Source organism: Lutra lutra, chromosome 2, assembly GCF_902655055.1.
Source record: "Lutra lutra chromosome 2, mLutLut1.2, whole genome shotgun sequence".
NCBI classification, from domain to species: domain Eukaryota; kingdom Metazoa; phylum Chordata; class Mammalia; order Carnivora; family Mustelidae; genus Lutra; species Lutra lutra.
Genome location: NC_062279.1, coordinates 138130626 through 138147488, shown reverse-complemented (window position 1 = coordinate 138147488; position 16863 = coordinate 138130626). Strand labels below are relative to the sequence as shown.

General features: G+C 43.9%; 1 protein-coding gene across 2 annotated transcripts in view; it reads left to right on the top strand.

Annotated features, from left to right (window-relative positions):
- The window catches only part of TBC1D9 (TBC1 domain family member 9), a 123161-nt gene that overhangs the window by 34185 nt on the left and 72113 nt on the right, over positions 1 to 16863 (top strand). The window lies entirely within an intron of this gene.

Below are 16863 nucleotides of genomic sequence, written 5' to 3'. Positions count from 1 at the left end.
CTAATCATTTGGCTTGTTCAGGTGAAGGTGATCAGTCACAGTGGTTGTTCATTGGAGACTCTGGCTGGGGGACTGGAGGCCTGAGATCTGGCCACCGGTTATATGGCCCTGGGTCACTTCCTCAGGGTCCCTTCAGAAGACTGAAGAAAAGGGTTTGAGATTCCAACACTTTAGGGGAGACTTTTTTAATCTTAATAAAAATTTCCCAAGAACTAGCATAAAGAGAAGTAAAGATCAGGCAAATATCACATGAGTCACCTCCCATTTTACAAATTTAGGTGTATTTTTTTCTTTCTAAAAAAATTTATTTATTTATTTGAGAAAGAGAGCATGAGCTGGGGAAGGGGCAGAAGAAAAGGGAGAGAATCTCAAGCAGACTCCCCGCTGAGGGCAGAGCCCGACGTGGGGCTTGATCTAACGACCCTGAGATCATGACCTGAGCCGAAACCAAGAGTGGGACACTTAACCGACTGGGACACCCAGGTGCCCCTATTTTTCTTTCTTAAAAAAGAACAGTGCACCTATTGTATGTAAGTAAACGGAAGCACATTTAGTACAGCTTTATACACAAACTATGGGACAGCTACATATTGTTACCTGAATGATGTCTGTGTGCACTGAGATTCAACATATAGAAATTTTGTAGTGTAATGTGCTGCGACCTGAAGGCTTGTTGTGCTTTATTTTGTCTAACACAGAGCTTCCCACCTATTTTCACATCCCTGCACTTGGCAAATAGTAGTATGAGCAGGACACACAGGGGAAGACCCCAGTCAGCTCCACCAAGGGCTGAGGAACCCCTGGGTCTCTCCAATGCTGAAAGTGTATTTCAAAACTAGACTTGAGCGGCATGGTTTGTCTTCCACAAAAACCCTTGAGAATGGCCTGTCTATTCAATAATGCTCTAAAAATGCAGAAGCCCAAACGACACTTGTCACCATCTCATGGCCTAGCAGACAGAATTCTGGGGTGGGCACCTGGGAACCCAGGGCCTGGCTTTCCTGTTGCCCGTAGATTGCCCTGGATTGCTCCCAGTGGAAACTGTGAGGGTGCCGGAAACTCGTGCCTTTCCCGAGGGCGTGACTTACTGATGTGATCGAGCTATGGAAAGAATCTCTTTTCCTTATCCATGCTCTAGATTTCAGAGGCCCTGGCCTTGGAGCCGTGAAGGACAAGTGTTTTAAAGCCTGGGAGTGCTGGGATGCAATGACCCACTGTGCCTCAGCCTTTCTCAGCGGAGCATTTGCTGCAACTTTCTGTGCCCGGAATGGTCCCCGCCCCTGCCGTCAGTGGGTCCAGTGGACATGCTGCTGGGAAATGAACTTGACAGCCATCAACTGTCCTAACAGGGACATGGCGCTGGCATGTCTAAAAGGATAAGGGATCGTGAATTTCGCCGTCAGAGAACAATTGCTGGCATTCTTGAATCATTGATGTAGTAGCTAGGAGAGGACAGTTGGTACAGTCTGAAGAAGAATCTTAAATATTGTTGTGTTAGGGGCTCATGGGTGGCTCCGTTGGTTTAGTGTCTGACGCTTGATTTCAGCTCAGGTTATGATCTGAGTTGTGAGATGGAGCCCCATGTTGGGCTCCGTGCTCAGCGGGAGTCAGCATTGGATTCTCTGCCTCTCCCTCTCCTACCCCTCTCCCTACTTGTGTGCGCGCTCTCTCTCTTTCTCTCTCTCAAATAAAACATTTTTAAATACTGTTATTTTGTAACTGATAATTTTTTTTTAAACAGGCCTTTTCTCTATCCCTCTCTATTTCTGTTTCTCTCTCTGTCTCTCTCAAGCAAATGACAGAAAGGAAAGTTGGGGCAAAAGTCTTTTTTTTATTAACATGTAATGTATTATTTGTTTCAGGGGTATAGGTCTGTGAATCACCAGTTACACAATTCACAGTGCTCACCATAGCACATACCCTCCCCAGTGTCCATCACCCTGCCAACCCATCCCTTCCATTCCCCTCCCCTCCAGCAGCCCTCAGTTTGTTTCCTGAGATTAAGAGTCTCTGTTGGTTTGTCTCCCTTCCCGGTACAGTCTTGTTTCATTTTTCCCACCCCTCCCCCCTCCCCCGCCCTGCCTCTCAAATTCCTCATATCAGAGAGATCATATGATAATTGTCTTTCTCTGATTGACTTATTTCACTTAGCTAAAACCTCTGGTTCCATCCTCATTGTTGCAAATGGCAAGATTTCATTTTTTGATGCCTGCGTAGTATTCCATTGTAGATATATATACCACATCTTCTTTATCCATTCATCTGTTGATGGACATCTAGGCTAAAGATACAAATGTAGTAATCTGAAGGGGCAGGTGCACCTGTGGGTTTATAGCAGCCATATCCACAATAGCCAAACTGTGGAAAGAGCCTAAAAATCTTCTGTCTATATCTTCTCCATTCGGGGAGCATAAGGCAATGCTTGACAAAATCATGTTTAGGGTGGCATAACAATCTGAGGGAAAGAATGAGATTTTTGTTTATTTGGAGAGTATATTGGTTGAGAGACACTGGTATGAAAGGAATTCTTGCATGTGATTGTCTTTTTTAAAAGTTTGAAAGTGTTTATTTTGATGTAACCTTATTCTTTCCTTGAATCATTGTGTTTCATTAAGTCCAAAGATGGAAACCAGACTTCCAGGGGTCTTTAGAGCCCACACTAGTCTATACTCAATTGAAACGAGAATACCTTCAATAAGCATATTGTATTATAGTATGTGTGTGTGTGCTTATATGTCTGTATACTATATATGTATGTATGTATATACATATATGTGAACATATGTCATTTGCTTACCAATTAAGGAGCCAGGTATAATATAATTCAGAGGGGAAGAAACATAACAAGACCTTTATTCCTTTAATTTCCCCATTCATTAGTGAAACAATCATATGAAAAATCCATTTCCAGGGCACCTGGGTGGCTCAGTAGGTTAAGCCTCTGCCTTCAGCTCAGGTTATGATCCCAGGGTCCTGGGCTGGAGCCCCACATTGGGCTCCCCGCTCAGCGGGGAGTCTGCTTCTCCCTCTCCCTCTGCCTGCAGCTCAACCTGTTTGTGTGCACTCTTGCTCTTTCTGTCAGATAAATAAATCTTAAAAAAAAAGAAAGAAAGAAAGTAAATTCCCTTGCCTTTCATCTTTGTTCTTCAGTCCCTAATTAATTGAGGGTGTATGAGGCGGTGACATTGCTGGTATCATATTGTTGGTGGTCATATGGCTCTGTATCTCTTGTGTCATGACCTTGTTTATAACACGAGAAACGAACAGTTTGTTGGAAATGACTTTAAAATCACTTTGCAATGGAATGCTCCCCCACCTCAGTATACTGCTTTTGTCATTGTCATTGATTCCTTTTTCCATCCATTTCAGTATTTTTCCAGACAGTTCGTGGGCTATTTCTAGGCCACACCTGAACTATTAGGACACCTCAGCTGGATCTCATGTATTCCATAAGGGACTCATCTGCATATGTAGGTCATTTGTATATATGGAAAAATGCATAATATTATAATGAACAACTTGACAAAATGAGGCCCTTACTTGCGGCTATCCACCTGGCGTTGCAAAGTGAAACCATATTTGGTAAGCGTCCTTGTTTAGTTTCTCCAGTCGTTGGTGCCACGATAGCCTCTTTATGTTCAGGTCTTCCCTGCTCATTTTTCTCTTTGAAGCTTTATCTGGAACTTAGGTGAGGGTTGTTCTCACTTGACGTATCACAAGCTGTATGTGTTCTGTGAAATATCCCCTTAACCTTATCCAGGTGCATTAAGGCTGAGCTAGACCTGGAATTCTTCTATCTAGATACCAATCTATTTATTTGAGAGAGAGTGCATGTGCTAGCAGGGGAGAGGGGCACAGAGAGAATCCTCCAGCCAACTCCCCACTGAGCAGAGAGCCTGCAGATAAAGACGCAGGGCTCCATCCCAGAACCCTGAGATCATAACAGGAGCTGAAACCAAGAGTCGGCTGCCCAACCAACTGAGCCATCGAGGCATCCCAGACCAGAATTCTTCTGAAGAGGGAATGCAAGGGGAGGCGCATGCCTTCCAGGTGATCAGAGTCAGACAGAATTCCCAGTGATCAAACTGGCCTGCTCCTGTTATCTCTCCCTTGTAAGTAGCATGTTTATTTTAATTACAGTTCTGTAGCTGCTATTTTTGTCTGTTCTAGAATATTGGGATGCAGGGCTGGAAAGCATATTATTAAATTGCTGTTAATGCCTTGATACTTGGTTATATAACACTAGTCTTCCTGCCATACAGAAGGGAATGTTTACTCAGTTCATCCTAGATGAGCCAAAGGAGTTAGTTAGGGTTTTCGTTGGGCGCTTTGGGCTGCAAGAAACTCGGGCCTGTGGTACCTGGTGTGGGCAGCCAAGATGCGCGGAAACTGGAACCAGGCTTGGAAAGCTGACAGGAAGCCAGGCAGCTGTGGGGAAGGGGCTCCTCTCCTTCCTCCCCTCCCAGCTGCTGGGGGTTGCGTGCACTGCTTGTCTGCCCTCTTCATTTCTGTCCCCCTCTCTTTTTGCCCACGGCTGGCTTTCTTGACCTCTGCTTTCTATCTTTCCTTGACCTCAGTGTTTCTGCTTCCCTGTCATCTGTCATCTGTCTTGTGTGCTAAGTTCCTTTGCTTTGCAATCCTTTACTCTTCTGCTTCTGTAGCTACTTGACTTTTCTCTTAGCGTTTCTCAGCTCAGTTTCCCTGGAAGAGGATGTGACTGGTCTGCCTCATCTTTCCCTGCAGGCCACCTCTGAGCCCTGTGTGTTAGCCTCGACCGTAGTCCCTGGTGAAAGGCAGTCTTGTCTGGTCCAGCATGACAGTCCTGCTCTCTGTCCCCAGTCACGGTGTGCTGAGGGCAGGTGCCATGTTTCTGGCCCGCACAGAGAGTACCAGGAGCTGATTGGTTACAGAGTTTCATCTTTTATAAAGTCTTAGAGCAGGATATTCATTGTGGTATTTTTTCCCCTTTAATAGTTGTTGTATTATTACTTTATTATAATACATGTGCAAGAGTCTGGTTTTACATAGTTCCAACAGCATTAAAAATTACTTTTAAAAATACAGTTCTAATAGAGGAGTCTGATTTCTTCCCAGTGGGGTATCTCCCCGTATCAATGTCTTTCCCAGAAGTAACCGTTATTAGCTGTTCAATGTACATCTTTCCTGGACATTTCCTAGGTACATACAAGCACACATAGCCTCTTTCTTTGCCTCACTTACATACGGCCAAAGGCAGCGCCATGAGTATTTACCATTATAACAAAGACTCCGTATTGAAAGTAGCAAAACTAATTTCATCCATTTAATACTTGTAGTTTGTTTGTGTATTTATTTATTTATTTTTAAAGAATTTATTTATTTGAGAGAGAGAGGGAGAGAGCACAAGCCGGGGGAGCAGCAGAGGCAGAGGGAGAAGCAGACTCCCTGGTGAACGAGGAACCCAACTCAGGGCTCGATCCCAGGACCCTGGGATCATGACCTGAGCTGAAGGCAGACACTTAACCACCTTAGCCTCCCAGGTACCCCAGTGTTTGTAGTTTTTATTTGGGGAATATAAACTTCCTGACTTAAGCTAGTTGTTTATGTATGTAGTAGTCCCTATCATTGAGTTAAATAATTTGGTACTTTGTGATTGAAGATGTATCAGCTTATGGTATTGATGCACTTTGTATACAAGAAGGAAAAAACAAACTTTAAACAAATTTCTAAAGGATAAAGCCAGGACCCTCCATCAGAGTGTGATTTTGAGGATGCCACTCTTTTAGATATTGACCCTCCTACCTGTGGGATTTCATTCTAACAATGAAATGACTAACCTGGACCATCTTGAAGGAATTAGCAGTTTTATTATAAACATGGTGACCATTTATTTGCTTAAGACTATTAACTCTCGGGGCGCCTGGGTGGCTCAGTGGGTTGAGCCGCTGCCTTCGGCTCAGGTCATGATCTCGGGGTCCTGGGATCGAGCCCCGCGTCGGGCTCTCTGCTCAGCGGGGAGCCTGCTTCTTCCTCTCTCTCTGCCTGCTTGTGATCTCTGTCTGTCAAATAAATAAATAAATAAAATCTTTAAAAAAAAAAAAAAAGACTATTAACTCTCTTATGAAAACCTAAAATAGAAGGTTGGAAGTAATGGAGATAAAATTTTTTTTGAATCATAAAAGTATTGGATGTACATTTGAAAAAGTTTTGGAAACCAGAACAGGACAGGAAAGAGATTTTTTTTTTAACCTACCAATAATTTTATAGTCTTTAAAAATAATGCATGTATTCCTCCATCAGAAAGGATAAATACCCAACTTTTTTTTTTTTTAAAGATTTTATCCATTCATTTGAAAGAGAGAGATCACAAGTAGGCAGAAAGGCAGAGAGAGAGGGGGGAAGCAGGCTCCCTGCTGAGCAGAGAGCCTGATGTGGGGCTTGATCCCAGGACCCTGAGATCATGACGTGAGCTGAAGGCTGAGGCTTAACTCAGTGAGCCACCCAGGCACCCCTGAATACCCAACTTTTGTATCAACATGGACGGGACTGGAGGGGATTATGCTGAGTGAAATAAGTCAAGCAGAGAGAGTCAATTATCATATGTTTTCATTTACTTGTGGAGCATAAGGAATAACATGGAGGACATTGGGAAATGGAGAGGAGAAGTGAGTTGGGGGAAATCGGAGAGGTAGACAAACCATAAGAGACTGAGGACTCTGAGAAACAAACTGAGGGTTTTGGAGGGGAGGGGGATCGGGGGTTGGGTGAGCCTGGTGGTGGGTATTAAGGACGGCACATATTGCATGGAACACTGGGTGTGGTGCATAAACAATGAATCTTGGAACACTGAAAAAATAAAGTTTAAAAGATAATGCATGTATTATAGTTTATAATGTAATACTATTATACTTCTACTTTGATTGGAAATATATGGAACAAAAATTTTAGTTTTGCTTCACATGATGTACTAGATATGTTTCACCATATCATTGGATAATCATTTGAGGGCATGATTTTATTTTTTATTTTAAAAATTTTTTATTTATTTAAAGAGAGAGCACAAGTTGGGAGCAGGGGGAAAGGGAGAAGCAGACTCCCTGCTGAGCAGGGATCTAGGTGCAGGCCTGGATCCCAGACTCTGAGATCATGACCTGGGCTGAAGTCCAACGCTTAACCAACTGAGCCCCCCAGGCGCCCCAAGGGCATGATTTTAAATGTCTATCATTGCATAAATACAATTATTTGTATATACTAGGTCATTACCTAAATGTAATTTAAAATTCATAATTGCTTCTATTTCAGGATATTAATTCATTGTGGAGAAGGGGTTACGTGAATCAAGAGGGTTGGCAATGATCTTGGGACCGAGTGAGTGGTACCTATGAATGTGGCCCATCTGGGAGAAGGTAGATGGGGGGCATCGTGCCCAGGCTTCCCTGCGGTGGTGGATGTGGCTTGCCTCTTAGAAACGGTGGGCTTCACAGTGAACAACTCCACCCAGCACCAGAAAGACCCCTCTGTCTTTGCTCTGCAGGCTAACCTTGGCCAGCCCTGAAACATCAGTCTCAAGTTTTCATACCTGCCTCTATAGTCAAGATTAGCACCAGGACACCTTGCTGCTGCATATATGGAAGCAGCTGGCAATGTAACAAAAGTGAATCTACCTTCCTCTTGGGTTGAGGGCTTGTTTGCATAATCGGAAGGCACCTATGCTCACCACTATACCACCAACGCTTGTTTGTGGAATCAGAACACACAGGTGCCCACAGTGTTTTCTGAATGAGTTCAGTTCATTGTACGCCTTGGTCTATATCATAGCAAACTTGAATCCCTGATGAAAGGCTGAGAACAAGCTTGTCTGTGAGGATGAAATCGCCACGGCAGCACTGGGGTCAGGACCAGCCTCCTGGGGATGTGGTCTTGTGCTGTGTAGCCCAGGAACCCGCATTTCAAAGGGCTCTGATGTTGGCTGAATGTTCCACTAGTGGTCTTGAAATTCTTCAGAATTTTGAGCAAGGGGACTTGCATTTTCTTTTTGCCAGGGGCCTGCAAATTATGTAGGTCGTCCTAACCAGGGTGTTAGGGAAGGTATTGAAATATCTTAGTGATTCCTTCTCAGACACGGCCCCAAAGAGAAGGAAAAGTCCATTCCAACAGCCCTCTGTTTTTGTAGGAGGAGGCGTGTGTGGCCTAAGGGGTAGAATGGAGCAGCTCCTAGAAGCCCGGGCCTTCAGGGGTGCTTGGCATACTTGAGCAGCACATGCTAATTGGCTGTGTGACGAAGGCTCTGCTGAGGAAATGCTCTTCCGATTCCAGTGTTTTGCAGTTGCTTTAGGTATAAGCCTGCCTGTGTGCTTTCTCTTCTGTGGTGGAAAGTAGGAAAGTCACGGCTGCTTTCTGTCTGTTCGAACCCTCACTTTCTGTGGGCAGTACCTTCCCATGTCTGTGGGGGATACAGTCTAAGGTCCCCGTGGATGCCCGGTGCTGTGGCTAGCCCTAAACCCCAGGTACACACTGGGTTTTTCCTGGACATACATACCTGTGATTAAGTCAATTTATGAATTAGGCACAGAAAGGGCCTAGCAACAATTACTGCTAACAGAATAGAACGATTATAAGAATACACGTGTCCCACACTTGACATAGCATCTCGTTCTGTGCTCACTCACCTCCTCCCTGTGATAATGTGAGATGAGAAGAGGTCTGCGTGGCGAGATGAAGCGAAACATGATGTACACATTGTGCCATAGCATGAGGCTACTGTCGACCTTCTGACCACAGATCGGAAGGCGGGTCGTCTGTTTCTGATGGCAGTTGACTGGGGAGAAAGTGAAACCATGGATAGGGAACTACCATACTCATACAAGCAAGCCTGAATTTCAAAGACCCTGCAATCCAGAATTAGTCTGAAATACTACAGAGGGAGTAGTCTGCCTCTCCGAGCTTCGTCTTTCTACCCCAGAGCCTGCCCCTCTCTTGGTAAGAAATGCATCAGGGGTCTCCCAGGCTCAGCTGATGCAGGATTGTAGATTTTCCACACTTCTAAACCAGTGCCCTTGGGATAAATACACAACAAAAACCTCATGCCTCCCACATTCCTGTCTTCTTGCCTTCATTTAAGAAATGATTTTTGTCGAGTTTCCTTTTAGTTTGCAGTGGGTAGACAATTGTTTTAATTTCCCAAGTAAAAAATGTGTATTACAGATTGAATGTGCTCTTTAAAACTATGCGTATGATTCTAATAAACACAGTCCTGAGAGAATTACTGCCCTCCAGCCTTCCCGTCCCTAACTTAATGCTATTTATTTAAAGTACTGGTTTGCAACCTGTGTGTTACCACTGCCTTGAGCTAAAGAACAGAAATTGAGATTAAGCATTTAGAAACCTAGAGCAATTTGTTGAATTAAATAATAAAAAAAATTGGAGACTTCTTTTTGTCTTTTTTTCATATTCTAGAGATAGAGTATTTCACATGTACCCTATTTGACAGAAGTATCAGTCTGTAACAGATTGGAAACCAAACCCAAACTCATTTTTGATCAGAAACAGTTTGAGGAGTCCTGTCCTAATTGACAGAGCTGGCAGTGTATTTCCTACACTACCAGACTGCTCTTTGGTTCATCTTTCCATAAATGGTGACAAATCCCTGTGTTTTTTGTGTGTGTGTGTGTATGTGTATAAGACGGCTCTCCCCTCTGTCCCCTCAAGAGAGAGGCGTTGTACTGTACGGCGGCCATGATATGTGTGGCTGGGATGATGTCGTGACAGACAGCTATTGAGGTTGAGGGGAGAGAATTGTGGACGGCCTGTTGAAGCAGCAACAGTGGTTTGACTGCGTTGAAAAACTGTCTTTACCTAAACCCTCTAGTGGGGGCAGAAAGTAAGCAACACTTAAGATAAAAACATGCCGAGACAGTTCTACACTGACGGTAGAATTCCAGTACTGGGACGGGTCTCTCCCTTTTAGCCAGTACTTGAGAAAGGCTGTTAGACTCTTGGAGGAAACTGAGGAAACTCACGGCCCCCATCTCCAGCCCCAGCCATCTCTCCCAACAAACCTACGTTCCTCAGCTCCTTACCCAGACATGACCCCTCTCAGGGACACTGTAGCTGGTCTGAGTACTTTACATCGTCCATGGTGGTACTATGAACTCGGGTACGTTTAGAGCTCTCTGGAGCTGAGCCTTACCTGGCAATTCCAGCATTCCCCTCCCCATCACTGCTGTGTACGCAGGATGGTTTTCCTGATCTCTCACCTGGCCCCCTGGAATGCAAAACAAATTGTTTACTAGTCTGAGTGTGGGTGCAGGAGTTTCAACTGGTTCAACCTTAAAGTAATTTTATGGTCTTTTGGCAACAACTGCCAATCTCTGGACTAGTTTCCGAAAGTAGGAGAATAAAAAAAAGACTTGTGTGGGCGCCTGGGTGGCTCAGTGGGTTAAGCCGCTGCCTTCGGCTCAGGTCATGATCTCAGGGTCCTGGGATCGAGGCCCGCATCAGGCTCTCTGCTCGGCAGGGGGCCTGCTTCCCTCTCTCTCTCTCTCTCTCTCTCTCTCTCTCTCTCTCTGCCTGACTCTCTGTCTACTTGTGATCTCTCTCTGTCAAATAAATAAATAAAATCTTTAAAAAAAAAAAAAAAGACTTGTGCTTTCCCTAAAGATCTCTGCTTTTGATCCACCTTAATTCCAGATAAGTCTCAATATTCATCAAAAAAATTTTCAGATTACTTCCGAAATTAGAGAATTTGATCTCCCATGGTAAAAAGTTTAGATGTGAGTTTGAGCTGTATGACCTCGCACTCTCCGAGGTGGGATTTTCCAGCCTTTTCTCAAGTAGTGGTCTCCATTCATTGAATGATGCTTAGACAATTTTAATTATTTAAGGTCACTTTGCTAGAACTAAGGTATTCAGCTATGGTAGCTGAATAAAGTTGGAAAATAATTCTGGGTTTCTCCCAATGTCCATCAAAGTGAAAACTTCGTGGCCCAATTTACAAATATTCAGCATAACTTGAGGGACTTAAACTGGAGGCTTTGGGAATTCCAAGGTAAACAAGGCTGGGCCTCCTCTCCAGGAGCTCACAAACTGGTGGGAAGAAACTACCAACAAGATTCTTTAAAAGAAGTGAAAAAATTACGGTGTTGCCTGGAGGTTATAATTCTGTCTGCTGCTGCTTCTGGGTGTTACTGTGTAATTACTTCTGCCTAAGAGCAGGTAACCCTATGTCAGTGCTAAGACCACAGGGGATGTATCAATGACACCTTGGGAGCAGGAGGTGGGAGAAGGTGGGAGCCTGTGACCTGCAGAAACTTTCCATGGGAGTGATGCAGAGGGGGTTTGCAAATACTGATCCCAAATTCCTCCATTTAAATAGAATATATATATAAAGAAGCAAGTCTGAGCATACTGCCTGTCTGGCTTTAGGGAGATCAGTGGGTATTTGGTGAAACGAATTGATCGGGGTATATATTCTTGGGAGCCTCTAAAGTCTGACTCTGAGCTGGATCTTCAGCACAAGTCAGTTCCATGGGAAGGGCAAATAGCTCAAAGAATAGGAAACCGGAAGAGCCAATAAACAGGAAGAGGTACTCAAACTCCTTAATATTCAGAAAAATGCAAATTTAAACAACAAATGAAGGGGCCCCTGACTTGCTCTCTTGGTAGAGCATGCAATGCTTGCTCTCAGAGTTGTGAGTTCAAGCCCCCAATGCTGGGGGTAGAGCTTACTTAAAAAGCAAAAACAAATGGATACTATTTCTCATCCTGAAGAAGACTGGTGGAAAAAAAACAACCCAGAACACTGATAATACTAAGTGTTGGGACCATTGTGGAAAAACATATTGTCTAGCTTTCCTGGTAAGAGTATGTTGGCACAGTCACTTTGGAGAGCAATTTTGTAATGTCTGATAAGGTTTAAAGACGTACTTACCCTGTGACCCAGCAATTGCATTCTAAAATGTCTTCATATGCTTAAAACATCATATACAAAGAAAATGATTGTAGTGCCTATTACAGGAAAAAAATTGGAGGTAAACCCAAGTGTCCTTTATTAGGAAAAAGAGTAACTTCTATTTATACTGTGGATATTATACAGCATTTTAAATGAGTGAATCAAATTTACGAGTCTAACCTGGGTAAATTTTATAATCATTTTATTGGGTAAAAAGAAAAACAGGTTACCAGGCATTATCTACTCTTCTCATTACGGTAAATTTTAAAGTGCACATCAGTGTCAAGTGTGCATTCACGTATATACACGTCGGGCAATAAAAGTATAAGGACCTGGATGGGGAGAATATGAAACAACCCGACAGTGGTGAGAGGGAGAGAGGGAAATAGGATCAGAGAGGCATTAAAGGGACCTTTCCTATGTGTGTTATATTTTCCTTATTTAAAAACAAAACAAAAAAACATATAAGGCCAGATGTTAAAAGAGTAGTGGCGCATGTATTTGTAATTTCCTATACTCTTCTGTGGTTTTGAAATACGTTGTTGAACAATAGTGCTTAGGGGTCCGTGGCACTCTCTGCGGAGGGGCTATGATTGCCTGTGTCCTTGACCTTTCTGCTGCCATTTTCATTGTAGACCTCCGACTGGTTGCATGGCTGAGGGGGTAGAGGAAGGCCGAATGAGCTTTAGTATCTCGTCCACTTTGACATTAAGTTATTTCAAGATCGTCAGGAGGTGATCAATCATTGTCCTGGGCACGTTCCTACATGTCCAGCACGCTCCTGACGCCGGAGAAGAGCGAGCGAGTCCTCTGTGTGTATCACACACCCTCCAGTGCCCGCAGGCAGATGGGAAGCCGAAACGTACCAGTTTTGTAGTGTTTTCTGAGTCTCCTTGAAAACAGCATTTTTATGTTACAAGACGCCCCCGAACTAATACAGTAGGTAGATGTGGGGAAGAGTTATTTTGAGAGCCATAATTTGACTCAGTTATCCGAGGCAATCAAAGATTGTTTAACACCAGAAATAGCTGACTAGAGCAGCTGCTAGAACAGCACTTCGTGTGGGAAATGATAAAAGGTTCAGTATTTTGACAGTCATTTCAGAGGAATGAGTAATAAAACTTCTAAGAAAATCTTGATTGCTGGGTTGGTTTTTTTGGGGGGGGGTGGGGAGTGGAGGGGGGCATTGGATTCTCTGGCTCAGATGTCCCATCTTCCAGGATTCTGTATGGATGGGGGCTATGGGAGGAATATTTCCCCTCTCCCAGAGTCGTGGCTCTTCGTATCCGTAGAGCTTGAGCAGCACAGTGATGACTTCTGCAGGTTTTCGAAAACTAGCAAACTCATCCGTGGATCAAACGTGTGTTCAGGGCTCACTGTGTGTGCTCCAAGCAAAGTCCAGGACCCAGGAGTCAGAGTCAGCGTCCACCCTAAGAGGTCCTGTGGAAAGAGGCAAAATGTACAAGCAATTTTAAATAAATTCAATAGGTACTACAGAAGCAGAACTTGGAGGGGAGGAGGGATAGAAGGAGAGGTATTAAATACATGGGAGTTTGTCATTTCAGGCAGTGGGAAGTGAGAATTGACTGATAAACACGACATTCCGAAAAGAGGGAAAATTCTGGTCAGTGTTACAGAGGGAAAGGGCACATCTGGGTTAATGTGGAAGAAAACTGTATGAACTGATTCGGCAGGCCAACTGCGTACCTCGATTCACAGTATTACTTTCTGTCTGAATATCTAGTACCTTCAGTTTTCAAAGAATTTTCACAACAGTTTTCTAATTGTGCGTTCTCCTCATGCGAGTGTTACAATATCATACTGTCTGTGGTTTAAAATATTTTCAGCATGGACCCTCTGGTTGGTATGAAAAACTGTTTGTTTTCATCTAAATCTTAGTGGAAGCTGGTGGTGCCAGTTGTAAATTCACACTCGGCGTTGATGAGCTGGTGTCCCATCCGAAGCCCTCACTCTGGGGGGTCTTCTTTAAACAGCTCAGTTTTCTTTGTTCCTGGGTGACACTGGAGATTTTGTTACGTAGGATAATGAGTATTGGAGATGGTTTTCAGTTGGGGAACTCTGTGGTGGTCAAGATGAGTGTATTAAGTTGAACCTTTCCGGAGTCTCTCCCTACTGTGTCTTACAGGGGATAGAAGTCTAGGGAGACATGAAGGATGGGGAAACTGAGGCTCAGGGAGGCTGGGTGTGAGAGTGGGGTGGTGGCATGAAGTATTCCAGAACTGGGACCGCTTCTGTTGGCTGCTCTGCCCAGTGAGCTGCGGTTGCCCTCAGAAGAAGCTTTATCTGTGATGACACTCTTCTAGAGACTCATTGAACCATGTGGGCTGATCCTTGACTGAATTCCCTAAGCCCAGAATGAAGTATGTGTTCCTTAGAACCAACGTATATGACCTTTCCAGTATTGTGGGGATTTCATTTCTTCTTTTGATTCAAGAAGATTGAAGTATTACAAACACTCAGTGACAAATGATGTGCTTGTATTTCTAGTTAACATTGGAGGGAATCCAGCTTAGCCGGCACTCTTTTCTGCTTTTCCTGTTAATGTACTCTTCCATCTGCAGATAACTGAAAAGTAATTAGAAGCCTTTGCAGTAAATCCACGCCACGGTAGAGAAAACAAAAAGGCATACATGTGTGGCATTATGTGGAAGTTTACCCCTTAGAAGACTACAGGCCATATTGTATTTCGTACAGGCCAGATCTAACAAATGAATTAATTTCCACTTGAGTGAAAGTTTTTTTCCTGGTATGTTCAGATCGGCTATGGTCACTGTGGTTTGGAGTAAACCCAGATGGGTTCCTGTCCTTGGACAAAGACCAAGGACAGCTGTAGGACTTGCCCATGGTTAAACCTTCCGTAGGGCTTCTTGATGAATAACGCCAGTTCAGGAAGGCAAGTGCTATGACGATCGATCCCTTTACAACTGAACCAGTCAAAGCAACAAGAAGTGAAGTGGCATGTTCACACCACAGAACTGGTTATTACAGAGTCAGAGCCAGAACTGAGCTCTCCTGAACTCAGCGATCTAGTTCTTTCCATGACCCAAGGCTGCCAGGGCAGAAGGAAGTGAATTTCACTGGTATCGCACACATCAAGGTATGATATGGTGATATGGTGGGACCCAAAACCACAAGACATTGTTACAAGACAACACTTCAAGAGATACTTGTGGTGACAGTTTCAGAAGAACTTAGGTTCAGATTCGGCAGAACTTCATGAAAATCCTGTTGTGAGCCAGGCGCTGGGCTTTGTACTTCCCAGTATGCTGCTTATTTTCAGCAGGAGCCGAGCAAGGGAGCCTGGGGACGGTTAGCCTCCCCTCTCAGCCTCAAGCACTATCAGCAGTATCCCAAACCATTTTTAATAAACATGCCGTCTAAGTAGAAGTCAAATTAAATAAAGGAGTGTCTTGGCAAGTTCCAGACAGGTTTCTTAACCCCTTTTTCCACTCAGTCTCTTGCCCTTAAATCCTATTATATTCAGTCTTATTACAAGAACAATCTTGTAACTGTGATATTGTCTGTATCTTATCCTTGAGAAAACCAAGGCATTGAAAATAAGATGTCTTGCTCTGAGATGAAAACTAGCCAGAGTTCCTAATTGGTTCTTCTGAGTCCACATCCCGCTCTGTGCCGATTTCTGTCTGACTTTGGAATAATTACGGGCATTTACTTTATGGGAATCTTTTGGATTCATCCTGCCAAGTAAGGGATCTAGTTTATTTGAGTTTGTAGAATTTGTGGGTGTGTCCATGTTATTTTAGAATAGCGGAGAAAACCTTTGGTGCCTAATCTCAGTTTCGGATAGATAAAGAGGCACACTTTCCTGGGGGAGGGGGGGACTTGGAGGAATGGTGGTTATAAGATAGATTTGCACTCCTGAAAACGAAAGACACTGCCTCTTCTTAAGTGAGCACTGGTGTACTGAGTATTTGCATTTCTCACAAACTAATAGGTAAATTCATTTGCTCACTGTTCAGGCTTCCTGGACTTGGATGACGTGGGCGAGTTTCTTTCCCTCAGGATCTGGCCAGATCAGTGAGGTTCCTAACCCACGGAATGCCACCATATGCTACCCCAAAGCCTTTCCTGATCCTCAGCCTAATTCCTGCATCCTTGCAGAGGGCACTCATCTACAGCCATCTCTGGTTTTAATGATGGATGTGATAAATGCCAAAGGACTCTGCCACTGAGATGTGAAAATGCTTGTTTCCCAGCCCTTGTTCACTCCTAAACAAGTGTTAGATGACTCCCCTACTAGATTATAAATACCTTAAGAACTCTGTCCTACTGTGTTTTTTGCGAACGGGGTTTGCCTTGCACATAGTAGGTACTTACTTGATGTTTACCGAGCTGACCTATACTTTTTTCAATACAAAGAAAAGTGGGACAGTTTAAAATAATATGTAGGCCAGGGCGCCTGGGTGGCTCAGTGGGTTGGGCTTCTGCCTTCGGCTCAGGTCATGAACCCAGGGTCCTGGGATCGAGCCCCGCATCGGGCTCTCCACTCAGTGGAGAGCCTGCTTCCTCCTCTCTCTCTGCCTGCCTCTCTGCCTACTTGTGATCTCTGTCTGTCAAATAAATAAATAAAATCTTTAAAAAAAAATAATATGTAGGCCAGCCTGGCACACTGACTCAGATAGACATGACTGCTTCTCAAGGATTTATTTCTTCGGTGAAAAGGGGGAGGAGATAATGCATATTGGGCCTAATGTAGATAAAGCAGAGACACCAACACATAGGTGCTTAATACCTTCCCTATTTTTTTTTTAAAGATTTTATTTATTTATTTGACAGAGAGAAATCACAAGTAAGCATAGAGGCAGGCAGAGAGAGAGGAGGAAGCAGGCTCCCTGCTGAGCAGAAAGCCCTATGTGGGGCTCGAACCCAGGACCTGGGATCATGACCTGAGC